Raw genomic sequence first — 19274 nt, forward strand, 5'->3', positions numbered from 1 at the left:
GAAGACCACACATTTACTAAGCCTACAATTTACTAAGTGACAAAATAGAACAAAATGGATACTAACTGAAAACTATTTAGAAAAACCCAGCAACCAAAGAAAATCTACAGTGAAGGTTATTCTATTAAAATAGCCACTGTTACCTTGATGCACCAAGTTGCTTCAGCACATCTAATTTTATGAACGTGAATAATCTCCTGAAGTCAAATGACTACTCATTCAAAGTGAGATGCGTGCTTAAGTACCTTAACAAACTGCAGCCTGTAATTGCCTGCAGTTGTTTCTGTTAATTTTCCTCCAAGGAAAAAGAAGGAAAAAAAAAAAAATAGGTTCTGTTTTGTTTTTGCCAGTGAAAATGTGACATTGAAATGCTTTTATCACTGTAGATATGAATTTTATTTCACCTATTTTTGTTGTTGTTTTTTTAAAGTTCATTTTTTCACCTAAAGTTTGAGGCAAGGAGTTTACCAACAAAGTAAACTGTATTTTAAATGGGAAATAAATGTGTTTGCTTACTTTTCTCTTCCATATGTTTATAGGAAATCTTTGTTCAAGAATGAAGCACAAGACTTGGAAACGAGGAGACACCTGCTACTTCAAGTAGTTGATAATTTATTTATCGGATAGTCATAAATTGGAAGAGCATAATGATTAATGGAACAAACAGAAAATGAAACTTCAGTATCGTTCTGCATGACAGGAAGCTCTACAATGCTTGCAAGACTTAGCATCTGAGACTAAAAATGCCAACTAAGATGAATAAAAAAGCATAAACTCAGAAGAGTTTACTTCCCAGTATTCCAGTCTTCTGCTTTCTGGATAACTTCTGAGAATAACACCTATGCTAGACCCACACGTGAAATGCAAATACATAGCAATGCTAACCTGTAGTCCTCAGCTAAAGATTTTGATTAAAAGGATTTTAAAGGCTTTTTAGGCCTTTGTAACAAATAACTTGGACGTGTGCTTTTTCTCTTTTTACCTTGTGAATCCAAACATTTCCCTATATAAAGGCAACCTGGGTATAGCCCAAATTTGTCCACATGGCTAAAAGCCATTTAAATACACCTAGAAGTTTAGTAATTCTAATTTTGGAATTATATCCAAGGGTTCTGAATAAAATTCACACTGGAGTATTAATTTATAAAAAGGAATTGCTAAATCTTCCCTCACGTCAGTGTCTCAAATACATTATCTGCGTTCAAGTATACCTGAATCGCAAAGGAGAAAGGGGAACAGGCAAGGAGGGTTTCAAGGATATATATGAGGGCTACTATGAAAGTAAATTCACCCATCTTATTATGGTGGTCCACAACATCAGAGGCTGATGTTGGTGGCAAGGCAGTAGGAGTCGAACCTTTCTGAAAACATTCTGTTTGGTTGCTGTGTGACAAATAGCAGCAGAGGGGTAGTCTGATCAAATGGTGCCTGACACAGAAGTGCGCCTAAAGCAAAGGTGTGTCACTGAATTTCTCCATTTAGAAAATTTGCAACCGCTGGCATTCACTGACACTTGCTGAGCATTTATAGAGGCCAAACAGTGGATGTGAGCACAGTGGTGGGTGATGTGATGTGTTTCAGAAGTGGCAACAGTGATAGAGTGTCACCTCCACTGGTGGAGATTTTTATGAGCGCAACATGCAGGCTCTTGATCTTTGTTGTCAAAAATGCATAGCTACTGGTGGTAATCATGTTGAAAAACGGTTTTGTAGCTACAAATTTGCTCTACCAAGTAGTTTTGTGTGTGTGTGTGTGTTTTTTGAGTCTAGTGTGGTTCTGATGGAAATAAATTCTAACATCAATACAGAATGAAAAAAAATGGAGTTGTAGGGGAACTGTTCAATAGTAGCTTAACCTGTTTTCCCATAGATTATCAAGCAGAGATAAATATGCTGTTAATCAAACACAAGTATGACTTCATCATGCATAAATTTCAAACAGTATTCCATGTTCCTGAGAATATCCTTCCTCTGCAAGTCTTCCTGCGCGCATCTATGTAAGATATACAAGCTTGCTCTCACAGCAACACAGGTAATTCATAATTACCATTTGAGGTTGGCATGCTTAAAATACCTTTTCAAATGTTCACTGAATAAACCTCTTCTGACTTCACTGAAATCTACAAAGAAATACCAGTAGTTTCCTTGTTACTATATTTACTCACAGTTTTCCCCTGAGAAAGTAAAGGAGGAAACTGACCTGATGTTCCACTTCAAACTATGTTCTTGGAACAACTTCAGTGTTAGAATTTCTGCTAAGATGATTATTGCCTTCAATTTTCCCCTGAAGCCACGACTATTTGTGACCACAGTTTCTCAAACTAATGCACTGAACTTTAAACTTTTAAGAAAATGCCACAAACAAATCCAAATAAATTATGTATGCACCTGCTCCCATGTTTCATTCTTCTCTCTATTCAGCAAGTTTGTTGAGTTCTCTTGTTAACTAACGGTCTGAATCACATACTGATTTAAAAAAGAAATAATCCACAAATAGTTCCTCAAAAATTTCCTGGCTTTTAATTTCAGAAGTTCTATAACTAAACAGTGTTCATTTCCTGCAATAACTCTACAGATTGTTTCCACCAATGCAAAAAAAAATCCCAGCCCACTTACTGTACAATTTATACATAAAACTTGTAATGCTACTTTCCAACTGAAAACAAAAACAACGTGAAGAAGTGTAGAGTTCACGCTAACTCTAGAGAAAAAGGAGCCCAATATATCTTGTTCAAACAATAAATGAAATCATAAAAGCTTGTGAGGAGCAGGAGGGGAAGTTCAACCTTCAAATGAACTGCTACAAGTGGCAAAAGTAAATTAGGGACCTTAAGCAGTGCAAGAAGAGAAGGACGTGAGGGCTGAAATCCTGCAGCATTTTTACAATAGTTTTATACAACTCATTCATTTCCACATCAGGAAGAGCAATTTGACAGATGAGACAAAAGCAACCGAAGAGCAACACAAAGGCTCCCTCACTACAGATTTGTCATCTTTCCATCTTTTTGTGTTCCCATTACTAGTGAAACAGTAAAGGAAAAAGTAAAGCATTTAAAAACTCCTCATACTAGTTGTCCGGAAAGAAATTCACCTTATTTAAAACATACTTTCCTTTATTCTAAAATATTTTCAATAACACGTTGCACTCCAGAATCTCCACTATTTTTCTTCATCCCCACATACACACAAACATAGCCCTAAGGAAATAATTACTTTTCCTCTTTACGTAAAATAATTATGCAGGATTTCCTGAGAACATGATTTTCAAATTAGGGGCAAACCAAACTGAAGAGTCTCTGTTTCCTTTACCACAGGAAATGTTATAGATTTGGTTTTAAACTCAATGTATGTATCAATTTAAAAGCTGGAAGTTCTTATCTGTGACTGAGTTGTTGAATAGCAACTTTTGAAGGTTGGGAAAACAACGCTCCAGCAAGTATTTAGTTGTTGAAAATATATTTTAGAAATGTAAAATTTAATAGCTCTCCAGTGCATGTCTGGGATTTCTTTGTAATCTTCATGAGTAATGCGTAATATTTTGGCCAAGTCCCAAACCCACTCAGTTAGTAGTAGTAGAGAAAAGGAAAGGCTATAAAGTGAATTTGTTGTCTCTTTTTTTTATTAGTTTTAGAAACTTTAAACATTAAAGAAACCTTGCTTTACATTAACTTCATCCTGTTGCTGCATTCCAGAAATTCAGTGCAGATTTGCATGTGCTCCGTATGGATCTTCCCGTAGCTGCCCTACCTGGCCTAAGAAAACAGCATGCATGTGCTGACCAGCTGTGAAGAATGAGTGGGGAGAGGGGAAACAACAGAGCTTTGGACTTGGAAAGCAGAGTGCTGAATTTCCTGGCTTACCCTGTGGCTCACTTAATGGCCTCAGTCAGGTGACTGAAAGAGGTAAGTAAATTACACAGGATCGGGCACTGGATGTCAGATAATACATTACAGCCATGCAAAACTCCTATTTCCTCCTCTGATCACTGCCACCTCGGTTTAAGTGAGCTATGTTCTAGCTAGACAGATTTTCATTTTTGCATCTCTACATGCTGCATTTCCACGAGATGAGAGTATGGTGCCACAAGCCCATATATTCCTCCTCATTTTAGCATGTTTGTATTCTTAGTTTAATTGACAAAGTAAACTGAAAGAGCAATGCTGGCTTAACAATAGGATTTCCTTTCCTACTCATGAGATGTAAATGTTATACAGCTCAGTGGAGTTGTTTATTGAAAAAATCAGTTACATGCAGTTCAATGAACAATGATAAAGATTCATCACTTACAGAGTATTTTCTATACACTGAAAAGAGGCATTAATGATGAACACAGTGCTTTTTAACAATAAACTGCATTTGCAGTAAGGTATGTGAATATCAAATATTGGCCTCATAGATGTTACAGGATTAAGGGAAAATCCGAGCTTGCATTTACGCTTAGTTATTGGTGCACACATCAGGAAGAATTATGAAAGACAAGTTCTTAACTTCTAGCATTCAAATTATCACTTCCAGCACCCCTGTTTTCTTCAATACATTTTACCCATTCTATTTGCTATTGGTGGCTCATATTCATAAAGGATGCACACAAAAAAGAAATCACTACAGTACAAATTGCTGTTGAGAAGGAAAGCCAGGTTCAAATGGCATGCAGATTTGCTTGCCTACTGCTCTTTTCCTGATTATTTGTTTGAAGGGCACAGTTCTTACCTGGTATTTTAAGTCCTGTCACATGCATTGGCAATGTTATAATTTCAGATTTGATGTTTCCCAGCTACAGCAGATTTTTAAATCATCAACATAGAAAAGCAGCTGCATGCAATATGGGTTCATCTCTTCCCCTACTCTCTCCTCCTTCAAATATCCTTTTATTAAAAAAAAAAAATAAAAAAAAAATGTGCTAATCCTCAACAGCAAAAAGCAGTACTATATTAATTCACATGTGGCAGTCACAACATCTTCTCTGCCTGAACTGGAACTGCCATCATACCATTACTCAATCTCCAACCACTGCCAGTTCCACTGTAGCCACTTTCATAATGGTTCTGGAGACACTCAGTCTGCGGTATTTCTAATTTTCATTACAAATATTTTACATATATGCTTTAAGACATTTTTGAAGTATGGCATCAGAATTACAACTACAATAGGTTTAAATACCATTTCAAATATAACAGATAAGATGTTTGTCTCTAAGGGCTTTTGGACATGCTAAAATGCCTGCTTATCCACTAGAAAACAGAGTTTAGAGCTTGAAAGCAGGATTACCAGGGGTACTTTTGGGGTAGGTATGTCAAGGAAAATATTTGGTGGAATTACAGCAGATGGTAAAGTGAATGCTCGCGTTATGCCAAGCCACATACTAAAAATGAGATCTCCCAAAAATTATAAGGTTGGCTTAAAAGCCATGAGGTATTCTACAAAAGAAACCATTTACATATTTCTCTTGCTGGGTTTTGGAGCTTCAGGGAGACACTGCCTTCTCTTGATGAGATGACACATTACTGTGAGTTTGATGAGTCTGATACAAATTACTGAAAAATACAAAATACCAATTACGTCTGGACAGTTACATTTCACTAAATCAAGAACAGCATCTTGTCTCCCTTAAGGAGATTAAATCAAAGATTCAAAAACCAATTAACTGAGTAGGTTTTTATTAAAATGGTGGGCAGAAAAGCACAGCCCTCAGCCTGCTGCCAAATCAACTTGAGTGACTGTGAAGAAGTCAACTGTTTTCCCACTTTTTACACCAAAGCAATTGTTGGAACACATGTTAAAAAAAAAAAAATAAGAAAAAAAAAACAGCTAAATGGACACAAAATACATGAATTTTGATTAATCTCGTGATTATTATTCTCAGGATTTTCAGGACTTGGTGCACTAATTAAACGCCAAGCAAAGGTCTGTACATCTGTTAACGCTCAGACATCAAAACCTCATTTCCATAATGTTATCAAGTATGTCCAACTGGTGGCCCATGGGCTCCATGCAGCCTAGCACAGCTCGCAATGTGGCCTACCCCCTGATCCGTGAGTTAAAGGCAGTGGGTCTGCTCTGCAGAGCAGCCCCAGGCATGCTCCCATTGCTCAGCAACAACCAGACCATCAGTGCGCTATTAACGCTGTGTTGACTGAAACCAGGGCATAGGGAGGGCAGTGCTATGCAGTGCTGACTCAAGTGATGGCAAATAATTGTATGCATTTCTATATATTGGCTCAACACACGGCTCTGAACAGCAAAGACTACACAGCCGTGCCTTCTGTTTTGATAAAGGAATTTGAAAATAGAATCATAAAATCCTCAGAGCTGGAAGGGACACTTAAAGGTCATCTAGTCCAACTCTCCTGCAATGAACAGGGAAACCCACAACTAGACCAGGTGCCCAGAGCCCCCTCCAGCCTCGTGCTCAGTGTCTCCAGGGACAGTGCATCTACCACATTTCTGGGCAACCTGTTCCAGTGCCTCACCACCATCACTGCAAGAGACCTGTTTGTTTTAAGAAAAATATTTTAAACTTAAAAAAAAAAAAAAAAAAAGTTTCTTGTATAGCGACAACATTGTATATTTTGTGAGTGCTGCTCCAAAAGTAATTGGCACTGCCCAATAACATCAGAGGTAGTTGGTGGTGGTATGACAGTAGAAGTTGAGCCTTCCAACCAATATTTTGCTATGTTTTGCTCTGTGTGACAGATGGCAGCAGAGAGGCAGTCTGATCAAATGGTGTCTGACATGGGAAGTGCATCTAAAGCAAAGGTATGTCAATGAATTCTGACATGTGAAAAAAAAATGGATGCCAAATAATAGACATAATGCACACTGAGGTAGCATGTGGTGCATTTCAGCAGTGGTGACAGTGGATCAGCTTCACTGGAGCAGATTTTTATTTATATGAAGTAGCACACATGCTCTTATTCTTTGCTGTCAAAAACACATAGCCAGTGGTGGTAACTATGCTGAAAAATAGCTTTTCGTAGCTGAGAATTTGCTCTATTAATGTTATTGTACCCTTGGTACCTGGTGTAGTTTTGATAGAAATAAATAGGAGGCATTTATTTTGGAGTGACCTATGTATATGCAGCTCAAGACAATTCCTGTTCACTAAATGTGGCCCAGGCAAACTGAAAGGCTGGACACATGTAATGTTACATTTCACAGAGTTCATAGAGAACATGCTGTATACCCAGTGCATGGCTTTTTAAATTCTACATATCATGGAACCTTTTAAATGAATCTTTCTTTCTGATTGCATTTTTTTTAACTTGTTTTTCCACATGAAATTCATGAACCCTAGCAAAGAAGTTTATTGACAGGTCTTACATATCCTTGAGATTACAGCTAACGAAGGCCAACTGTATCCTGGGCTACATTAAAAATGAGGTGGTCAGCAGGAAGAGGGAGGTGATTCTCCTCCACTACTCAGTTCTTGGGAGGCTCCATCTGGAGTACTGCATCCAGGCTCCCAGCACAAGAAAGATGCAGAGTTCCTGGAATGGGTCCAGAGAAGTGCCACTAAGATGATCAAAGGGCCTGGAGCACCTCTCCTATGAAGAAAGGTTGATGGAACCGGGCTTGTTCAGCTTGGAGAATCATAGAATTGCTCAGGCTGGAAATGACCTTCAAGATCATGAGATCATCAGGTCCAACCGCAACCTAACCATACTACCCTAACAACCCTCTGCTAAACCATGCCACTGAGCACCACATACAAACAGTTTTTAAACACATCCAGAGATGGTGACTCAATCACCTCCCTAGGGAGCCTATTCCAGTGATTAACAACCCTTTCTGTAAGGAGTTTTTTCTGATATCCAACTTAAACCTCTCCTGGTGCAACTTGAGGCCATTCACCCTCATCCTGTCACCTGTTGTCAGTGAGAAGAGGCCAACCCCACTCTCAGCGCAATCACCTTTCAACTATTGGAAGTGAGCAATATGATCTGCCCTCAGCCTTCTCTTTCCTAGACTAAAGAGCCCCAGTTCCTTTATTCACTAAATTGGAAAGCTCCTCATTGTGGTCTTTCATTACTCAAAGGGAGCATATAAACAGGAGAAGGAATTACTGTTTATGAGGGTGGATAGTGATAGGACAAAGGGTAGATTTAGGCTAGATATTTGGAGGAAGTTTTTCACTCAGAGGGTGGTGACACACTGGAACAAGTTGCCCAGAGAGGCTGTGGATAACCCACCCCTGAAGGCATTCAAGGCAAGGCTGGAGGTAGCTCTGGGCAACCTAGTCCAGTGGTTGGCAACCCTGCCTACAGCAGAGGGGTTGAAACCAGATCATCTATAAGGTTCTTTTCAACTCAGGCCATTCTATGGTTTTAAATTTGACTTGAATGATGAATTAGGCTTTGTGAAGATGGCAACATCATCTAAAAGTATTTCCCTATTGATTCCCATGAACATACACCATCTACAAGCAGATTCTATTTGCTAACAGGCTCTATCTAGTGTTTATAATAAGTACCATGTTACTGCTTATTATCTACATTAAAATAATACCTACTGGATCTATTACACACTACAGAAAAATATACTCAATGAATTCATTATCAAACAAATGAAAGTAGTGCAGAAGCATGGCAGCATACAGGCAAGATTTGTGCTAGATTATGAAAAAAATTACTTTTGTGCATGTACCTACCTTTTAGCCTAGTGTTTTCAAAGGTCACAGCCTGCAAGATTTTTCCTAGAAATCTTGCAGAGAAATATAAGGAAACTGCACAGTAGCAGTTTCCTAGTAAATCCGGAGACCCTGGAGAAAGAAGTGTTAAACTAGAGCTAAGAAATGTGCAAACATCAAGTGAATTTAAACAATATATATGTGTGTGTGTATATATATATATATGTATATCCACACAGTCATTGAATTTCAGAATTCTATATCAAGCAAATTATATGCCCGCATTTACCTAACAGAAGAAACATAAGTACATCGCTCAAAAGAAGCAGAAGATGGGCAGTACAAAGACATAGACTTAGATGTCTTCCCTTTTCTACAAACTACAGGGCAGGGCAATATCAATTTCAGTAAGGCTATATGAGAAAGAAAGTGATCAGCTGTTTGAATATAACCCAAAGAAGCTATGAATGCAAGACTACTGTCAAGTGTTTATAAGTCATTCCAGTATTCACAGTAATAATTCAGATACTGAGAAAATAAGTTTATCAAATTCACAGATGACAAAATTAGAAAGAATGGCAAGTACTGGAAAGGAAAGAACTGAAAATATTTGCAGCTAGTTGGAAGATGAATCCTGAAAACAAGATGGCAAAACTCAACTAGGAAAAACAATTGGAAAGCTCTAGAATTAGGCATGAATAATTCATTTGACCAATACAGAAGAAAAGGATCAGATCAAGCAGTCACATTTCAGAAAATGAACATAAATTAACACAGTTCCCTTTGAAACACGAGAATGACATTAAGCCGGTATTTCAGAACACAAGCAGAACCCACAAGGTTAACGAAACAATCTTTTTTTGTACTTCATTATAAAGCTATAATACTGCACTGCCTTTGTTTCTAGTTGCCACAGAAATTATGTGTTCTGAAGAGAAAGCACAGAAAAAAGCAAAGAGTTCTGGAAAGCGCGATCACAGGAGAAAGAATTAGCAAACTGGGAATGTCTGGCCTAAAGAAAATCTAGACAAGTACATAGAAGACAACTGAAAGGAGGAAGGAATTTGGCTTCTCTGACTAAAAATCTTTTCTTCATGTCTGGTCTTCCTTGCTGTGATTTTCTTGCCTTGTGTGCCATGAACATAATGAATAGCAAAAGTGCCTGTGGGTGTTCTGATGTCAAATATCTGTGGACAATAATATTGTTCATGATGATCTTACATGGAGAAGGGATAGCCCCATCAGTAGCTGCTTTTCTGTGACTGTTTCTTGCTTTAAGAATAGATGCTATCTCATATAATTTTACAAGACACTGTTCAGTGATGTGCAGACAGACCCTGAAAGACAGCAAAAATCTCTTTTGAGGAGCTTACAATTTAATTACAGACCAAACAGGAGAAAAGGAGAAGGAAGAGGCCAACTCTTCTACAGGTGGGAAGAGAAGCACACAGATATTCATATCAAAACAGCAGGAGTTAAATCTCAAAGCACAGGCAAACATGATGGAAACAGCAGTAGAAACTCAACTTTTATATTCTTTGTCTTTAAGATAGGCTTTGAATAGATTACAGACTCAGCAAAGGCTCCTCTACTTGAAATCACATCAACTTGCTATTTGTATATATTTTGGCCACTCCACAAAAACTACAAATAATATTAACTTCCAGCATACCAGCTGAAGAGCAAATTAAAGGTTAACCTTGTGTCTGATTTTTATATTTTTATCTAGCTAAGAACAGCCTTCTGACTAAAATAATTTAACTTTTACATTTGACCTCAATAGCTTTCTGAAATGTAAAATCAAACAAATTGGGTCTTCCATTCCCTTGCTGGACAGCTTATTTGGAATGAGAGTTCACCACCTGGAGACCCCTCAGAAAAGAATGACAACTAGTGATGTAAAACTAATGGGTAGAATTTGGAAAGCTCGCTAAACCTAGGAAAAGCTTTCCTCACGCAAACCAGAAAAGAGCACACTGTAGAGGAGCAAACAAACCAAAACTGAAACTAAAACATTTGAGCTAGACAATACAGTGATGATCCGCAGCAATATACCACTAACAAGATAGTAAAAGTGTTTCTTGAATCTAGAACATGTTCCATTTATTTCCTTCTTAGTGAGCATAGAGAATCAATTACTTAGCAAGAACACAGAACCTACTTCAAAGCTTCCAATGAAGAGAAACTGGGATATACACCATCAAAAGTACCCCAGATTGTAGCAAAAATGCTAAGTCATGGTTTGAAACAGTGATTAAGCACCTGGTGGGAAGGCAGAGCCAACCCAGGGGAGCACAGGTGCATGCACCTGAGTGACCAGAAGGGGTGGAGCCATGTTCCATCCCTTCCAAGACCTGACCTATGGGTTGGAGACAGTTATCTTGCTGGAGATCTCTCCCTACCTGAGGTCTTCCAAAGGTAGGCAGATTTTTTTTTCCACTTTGTTTCTGCATCTATGGCTATATTTCAGCTTATTCTTACTTGCTGCAGCCTAGGACTAAGCTACCCTGCTATTATTGCTGTGCTTTTCATTGCATTATAGCATTACACAGATATAACTCAACAAAGGAGAGGGTGTAGACTAGATAATATGCTGAGGTCTCCTTGGGGCTATAGGCATAGGATTGATTACTCTAAAATAATTCACACAACAAGAGAAAACTCCAGTCAGCAAATACTGTGTTTTAACTGATTGTCAGGAAGCATGGTTTTGTCAAAAAAACAGATCTACTTCAAACTATCTTTCACCTTTGCCCTTACTACTCTCAATGTAAATGAATTACAGTCTTGTAGAAAAAATAAAATAAAATAAAATAAAAATCCTGTTTCTCTTAAAAAGTAAACTATTTTGGTATTAATAGAGGCTTAATAAAAGACAAAGCCTCAGATTACCAACCTCTGCTTTTTACCATCAAGGCTTGTTAGGGAGAGTTCACTTAAAGAACAAACAAACAAACAAACAAATCTGCTATAGCATCATGCAACATTATAATTGAATACAGTAAAAGGCAAAAGAAACCACAGTAAAAAGGACTGTAATTTGAAACTCATTTTCATATGTATATTTAGCACTGAAAACTTCAGTGTGTTTTTTATTTCTAAGACATGACTTAAACTTCTCAAGTGTATATACTGCTTTTGAAAATAGAACAGAAGCTATTAAATCTTTCAACTCTTTCAAAAAGTGCTTCCCTTCCAATTAAATCCCCAGAAGCTGCCCACACACTGGAAGATCATAGCTACTACCGTGCTGGGGTCTAAGCATATCATAGCAGTATTGCAGTACTGTTAGAGGAAAGAACCACAGACAAATATATTAGCATGTATCAGTCCTAAGGAATTAACTTAATCAAATCTTGCATGACCTGTCTACTGACTGCAAAAAGGGCCATCCTATAAAGCAGCAATCAGGTTCTACCCTAAATCTTCACTCAGTAGTGCTCAATACTAAATACACAGAGAAATGCCGAGCAAACTTCATAAAACTTCAAAGTAACTCATAGACATACCCACTCTGTGAAACATTCACAGGACACTGTAAACTCTCCCACAAAAAAAACATGAAAACAAATACAAAACGTGAGAATAAACACAGCAACACTACCAGTTAAATCAGTTCTGGATGGTCACATTCATGCTGACAAAGCACAGATATCACACAGATGTACTAAACGTGAGCAGAAATGCACGGCTCACAATGAGAGAAGAAAGCAAGAGCAAGAATTTTTGTACAGAAGTCAATGCATGTGAGAGCATTTTACATTCCTGAGGACAATATGCAGGAGGGAGACAATTCCTAATTCAGTTGTGTTTCTGATAGCAGATGGTTCTCTTGGCTAAGCAGTAGCAAAGGTTCTTAATCAGGCCTAGAAGTACACCAAGCCTTCACACTGCTGAAAGAGAAGCATTACTCCATTACAAGCGAGTTCATAAGCAAGTGTTAATCCCCATGCAACACAGCATTTATCATTTTTCATACAAGTCCTCATTCCAAGAGGATTATCACTTCCCCATCCTGCCCTCTGGCTGACTATGCAGGGCAGAGAAATTCTTTATTCCATATGGAAGAGGAGAGGGAGGCTGGAGGAAGCAGTGATGATCTCTGGCTTTCAGTGCTGCTGTAGCTACTCCAGTTTGAAAGTGTGAAGAAGCAGAGGCCAATACTCCAGCAGTTGATATTCAATGAGTACAGATGTGGCTTTCCAGAAGCTGTCAAGCAATTAGTGACATGTGGCTAACTAGAAAGATAGAGAGGAGGAAGCTCAAGCACACCTTGCTTATGAACTTACACCTGTACAGATCCCATCAGCCTGCCTGAAGAACTGACTAAATGCACCTTGGAACTGTCTGCTCACTGAATTTTATCTAAGCTTGCTTGGTCCTGTTTGACATAACTTAGACGCAACATTACAGTTTAGTTTTATAACTAAGATTTGTGAGTATATAAATCTATTTGCATGTGAATTGAAATTGCAGCTGCTTTTCCTAATATACATAAGCTCACTCTTCTAACAAACTGCACTTTGAGGTATAAAAAACACACAAAAGAACAAATGTAGGGTGGATTTTATTAGTCACAGGGAAATCCTGCTTTCCTTAGAGACTGACCATCCTTACCTCTATGACCTTACATCTCTTTGCAGAACGGTTACAAACTATGCACAGCTCACCTTGGTGCTCTTTTATGAGAGATGCACATGACAATGAGTTTTAGACTAATAAGCATCACGCCCATCACTGTGCAAAACAATAATACAAACATTATTTGTAACATATAGAGCTTATACATAAAAACATTAGCACCGCATATACAAAAGCAGCTAATAATGCTGATAATCTATACCTACCATCCTAAGTAGATTCTTAGAAATAAATGTTGCAGCAAAAACTAGATTACATGAATGACATCTAGTGGACACGTCTTTTCATAACAATCAACATTTTCCAACCAAAACCATCACAAGCTTCACATAATAAAAGCAATCACATGAGGATTTATGTTTGAGAGCTTATTATTCATTTTTGCCTTCATAAAGTTAAAATTATCCTTTGGACATGCTTTAATCTCTCCTGAGTCTTAAGACTCAATACTGTTCCACAAATCACCAAGCTACTCAAATTCTTAAGGAAATATAGTCTTTAAAAGTTTCTAGGATGGTACATACTCTGGCAAAGCCCTTACCCATTTCAGTTATTTAAAGTAATTCCTTTGTGCATCATTCACCAATACTGGCCAGGAAAGACTGATTCGTTGTGCTTGCATGTAACCTTATACACCAGACCACAGTGTTTCTAGCTACAACAGCAACACAAACATTCATTAATATATTCAGGATGATTATGGCAAGAATCACTGGGATGCTGCATATACAAGTCTGAGTTCCCTTTCTTTCAGACTGTTCAAACGTATTTCTGCTTTGAGAACCTGCACTGTTTTACAGTGATTGTGAAAAGTACTTTTAGGACAGCAAAAATAAAGTTTATTCCTCTACTCTGCATCCAACAAGTAAATTAAGTATATTCTCTATGTACCCTTAGATCTTACTCATTCTTTCCAGACCAGCAACAAAATGAAGATAAATCCACAGATCAAGGCCCTGCTATGTTTTTCGTCTTAAGGGTTACAATTTAGCATGGATGTTCCTACCTGTAATGTTCAGCAACCCTGCAACATGTTTGGGGGCTAAGCATGCTTCTGTAATACAGGCTAAATCTATCACCCCACTGACTGAAGAACATGGAGAAAACAATGAACAGTACAGGTAAGAGACAAGACTCCTGAGTTATTGTCCCAGAGGAGATAAAAAATGAGATAGTATTAACTACCAGCTATTGTTCCTTAACAACAACTATATTACATAAAACTATTCTACAAATTCAAAGTTATTCATTTAAATATATATATATATATACAAACACCTTGCAGGCACTGATTAAAACAGAAAGCCACAGAATTATTTCCTTCAAGAAAAATATATTTCACATTTTAATTTAAAAACGCATTTCTATGTGAAGATGAAGAAGCTGTGCTACACCAACACAAGGTCAGTGTTTCTGAAGTGCCATTTTTGACAGGATGGGATATGTATGAACAAAACTGTAAGTAAACGTCACGTCATACACTGACCATGTCTGAAACTGCCCAAAGCAAACCCACTAATTTCCAGACAGCAGCTCTGCCCAAGAGAGGTTTGACAACTCACTGAAAGACAATCTCAAGAAGGATAACTATATAATGTTATCAGTTTTGAATAACTGGGATTCGTTCTTCATAAGTGGGAACTTCTTTACATATAATTCCACAGATGATTACTATACCTTTCATTGACTAAAATGGTAAGAAAACAAATTCTATTCTAGAACTTCCTAACAAACAGAGGGCTGTTATCATCACAGTGAAACTAAAACATACGCATATTCAGTTTAGCTTTCTTATTTTATAAAATCTACAATGACAAAGGATTCTCTAGCTTCTTCCTTCCTATTTTTATCTTACTGGGGGAGAAAGCCGTTCCAAAAATACATGTATACATATGAGTCAAGACATCTGTTGAGGATAGCCAAACTGTTCTTTGGAAACTGACTCCACATGGTGGAGAAGGCACACTTCCCTGCTTGAGAGCACAAAGTTTCTATTCAGAAAAATCTGTGAATACATTTAATTTTCATGACAAATGGGCAATGCTTTCAGTAGTGACATTTCATTACTCATCACAACAATATAGGATAAGGGGCCCCCAAGGCAGGTTAAAAAGTCCAGACAAGTACTAAGTAGATGAGGTTCAGCCAGTAAGAAGGGTCATCTTGCATTTCCTGAACCTAGAACTCCCCCCAGAAATCTGCCTTTCATTTCTTTCCTCTGGGAATGTTCCACTTTATCAAGCCACTCCAAACAAGAAAGATTTTCTTTCATTAAATAAGTTCTAAACTGATTTTAAGAGGGGAGTTTCACACATAAAACAAAACCTTAAAAATAATAGTCGAATTTAATTCCAAGGCATATTAATTGCAGAAGTATTCAAATTAAAACAAATCAATTGCAGAAAAGAAAGTGACTATAGATCTTGTGTGGAACAAGCAGTGTGACATTTCTGAATAAAACTGTATTTATTTTTAGGGTAGGTGGATATTTATAGGAGCTTGGTCTCATAGTTTTCAAAGCAACTTTTATCATTATGGCCCAAGAGCAGATAGTCCTGTGCTGTTACTTAAAAGTTTGCATGTAAAAGTAATGTCCAGTTGTCCAGGTGGCTGATGAAAGGGTGATAAGCCACCTGTAAACATACTATTATGAAAGATTCTATGAGAACTTATCCCCAGTGTTCCAACTGGAAGATGAATAAGTGAGCATACAGATTTCAGCCACCTTACAGGTAAGACAGTTCACTGGTGAAACCATAAGAATGAGGAATGAGCTTATCACTCCAAATCAAAGACAGTAACACAACTTTACTTCGCAGCACATTTATGTAAACCGGATACTTTTAAGTTCCTGATTTCCTTCAGATAATCATGGTGCAGCTGTAGCTAAACAACCTGTCTCATTATAGAAACTTGTTTAAAAAATGCACTAATTACATTTAAGATACAGACCAGAACTCAAGGTTTGTGTTTTAACATTTGAAGTTAAGCAAATTGGGATCTCGTTACACTCAAGATACTGTTCCTCTTAGGAGGATCAAAGTGGTGGCCTATTGAAGTAAAATATGCTCAAAGCAGATGGTTTCTTATGAAGGGTTCAGCACTTTAAAATGTAGTTTCTTTTGTAAATTAGAATCCAGTTTTCTTCACCTTTGTGGCACACTGCAAAGTTTGTTTCTATTGAAAACCTTTGCAAACTGATTGGCAAGCTTCCATACAGACATCTTTGTGCATACCTTGAAAGACATCATGCACTGAAAAGAAGTTCAAATTCTTTCTTGTGAGTTCTGGTGACGAGCAAGCAGAACTGAAAACTTCAACATTTCTCATGGTTAAAGGAGAACAGTATCAGAAAGTGAGAAAAATATTTTAAAGATTATAAAAATCCTTCTGCACCAAACTCCACTTCTCTTTGATTAAGGGCTCATTACTTGGGCCAGATTTTCAAAGGAGCCACACATCCTGGTTATTTCAGGAAAGAGAAAACCTAGCAGAAAAACCTATTTTTAAATACAAAAAGAAAGGTCAGTCAAGGGTTAAAACATTCCAGGAACAAATTATGCTTCTAGTGTAACAGTTAAGGAGTAATGATGGAAATGGTAAAATTAAAAATCTAAATACACAAACCTAAACTTGGCCTTGTGAACAGGAAAGAAAATGAAGCCATTTGCAAAGATATTGTCAAAATTATGAAATTGAAACTCCATGGAAAAAAAATTACAATAGCATTCAGCATACACTGTTCACTGTTTTAAACAAAACGCTTACCATAACAATTAAAAGAACAATTAAGTACTAATCGCATATATTTTAAAATTTTTCCTATGTGTAATTTTCAGATTTTGGTTGGTATTCTAACACAATGCTGATAAGATCTCTGTCACAGAAAGATATCACAGATATTGCCTTTTTAATGTCTACAAAAGTATATTCCATGATAACCCATACCTCCACAATTTATCACTGTTTGACACTTTTTCAGCAGGATTTCAGGCTCTGCATCACTTCAAAGTTCTAATTCACTACCAGCGTGTGAGTAGAAATTACAGCAAATGATAATAAAATAAGGTTGAGACCATAGGAAGAAGGGAAAAACATTTTGCTACCACATACTAGTTCCGAGTTGTATACAAGTTCAATTTGAAATGTAATTTTTATTATTTGAATAAGTTATCATTCACTTGGCCAAGATACCTTGAAACAAACATTCATAAAAACTAGCATCATGACAGTCACGTGTTACTTCAAGTAAGCAAAAGACAATATACTGAATAACTATGATGGGGTATAACTGTCAATTTTCAGAGACCTGTCCTAAAACTATATTGCAAATGAGCTATGGAAGCAACTACAAAGGCAATATAACCACGACAGTGAAGGTTAATTCAAGTTTCTGAAGTTCAACTTTCTCACTTCACTTTGATAGTTAAATAAGAAACTTTAGAAAGCACAATACATTCAAAGTCACCATCAAAATTATTGCCTGCTTGCTGATAGAAAGTTAACAGACAAGAAACAAAACATGGCAAAAGGCACTAAAAGGATCCAAGTTTCATTTATTCAACCAGATGCAGTACAGCAAAACCAAAATGTTTTGTTTAGTCAGGTTTTTGGTTTTGCTTATACAAACTTCAGACACTTCAGGTCTGTTTTGTACTTTCAACATACCGAAGTTCAAAAAGGGTTACACCAAAAGGTCACATTACAGAAACATAGCACAACTTCCATAGTGGATGCCTGGTAAGTCTGTGTCATGTTGCAATACACAGCATGCAGAGCTAGTCCTACAAAATATGGACATCCTGCTGTGCTGACCAGAGCAACAGTAGTACATCCAAGATAAACACCGCAGGATCAAAATCAGCCTAGCAGAAACAGCCACATCATCTTCCCATAACTCTCAGAGGCAATATGCAGTCTACTCTAACTGGTCCAAAAATTGATAGTCAACTAAGCAATAGCATGTGCTAAAAAGAAAAAAAAAAAAAAACACAAAACAAACATACTTGTCTCCTGGTTCAAGTAGGCAAAGTTCTTACAAAAAGAACTGATTTGCATTTTATACCTGAGAAGGCCTGTCTGTGATGTTTACCACAGAGTTCCTCATTTCCTAACAAGAAAGACATTGAGTGGTGTTAAGATGCCAGTTGTCCCAGACAACTGCTGAGAAATATCCCTATCAAGATTTAAAGGACTCCAGCCAGAAATGAAAAATTCCAGACTCTACCAAGCTGGACACAAACATCAGTTTTGATAACAAATGCCAAAAATTATGAAAAAAAGAATATGCTGATTAAGTATATAAACCCAGATCTCCCTAAGCTAGTACAACCTTCATCAAGATAACAAAATGATTAGCTAGAAAATAACAAAATTCTTTGTTTGTTCTTGAAGAGTTTCCCATACTAGCCAGAAGATAAAGCCTGCAACAAATTTTTTTTCCTCTGCTTGTATATATCATGAAGGTCATGTTATTTTACGGAATTTCAACCTTTCATTAGATGTAGCAGGCTATGAGTTCCATTGCAGAGATCAGAAGTCTGGTTAATTCTTTTTCTAACTCATTGTATTGGTGAGCACTAGTGAGTTGCAGGAAACTCAGTGGAAAATGTCTAATATGCAAGAACACCCAGACTTTCATAGCCACTTAAGATTGTTGTTGGAAACTCAAATGGTAAAAAATAAGTTACAGAGACAAAAAAAATCAGTTTGTGACTGGCATGGAATTCAGATCATCCTAAGAACAACAACAAAAAAAAAAACCTGCTTTCTCTGTCAGATGAAAAAAAAAAAATCTAGGCATCATGCTAGCTTTAAAGTCATCCAATTTCATTAAACCCTTTTGATCTTTTTCAGTGTTCTGTTACAAATCTATTGCTGATGAAGAAATATGCAAAATGTTGAAACTACAATGAACAACAGAACCTTGTCCTACCTAGACTCAGATACATTACAGAATACAGAAGGTCATGGGAAAAGTCAGTCAGTTCTCAACCACATAATATATA

At 37.2% G+C, this 19274-nt stretch overlaps 1 protein-coding gene and 1 long non-coding RNA gene across 14 annotated transcripts in view; one reads left to right on the top strand and one right to left on the bottom strand.

The window, feature by feature from the left end:
- Nucleotides 1–19274, bottom strand: part of SUGCT (succinyl-CoA:glutarate-CoA transferase) — a 349368-nt gene that overhangs the window by 264370 nt on the left and 65724 nt on the right. The gene's annotated exons all lie outside the window — the stretch shown is intronic.
- LOC146761854 (uncharacterized) lies at nucleotides 3692–19246 on the top strand. Its single transcript, XR_014942665.1, has 3 exons — nucleotides 3692–3901; nucleotides 6693–6755; nucleotides 9533–19246. It is a non-coding gene; the product is annotated as an uncharacterized LOC146761854 (long non-coding RNA).

The sequence above is a fragment of the Coturnix japonica genome, chromosome 2 (genome assembly GCF_054131305.1).
Source record: "Coturnix japonica strain WE chromosome 2, WE-NBRP24, whole genome shotgun sequence".
NCBI classification, from domain to species: Eukaryota; Metazoa; Chordata; class Aves; order Galliformes; family Phasianidae; genus Coturnix; species Coturnix japonica.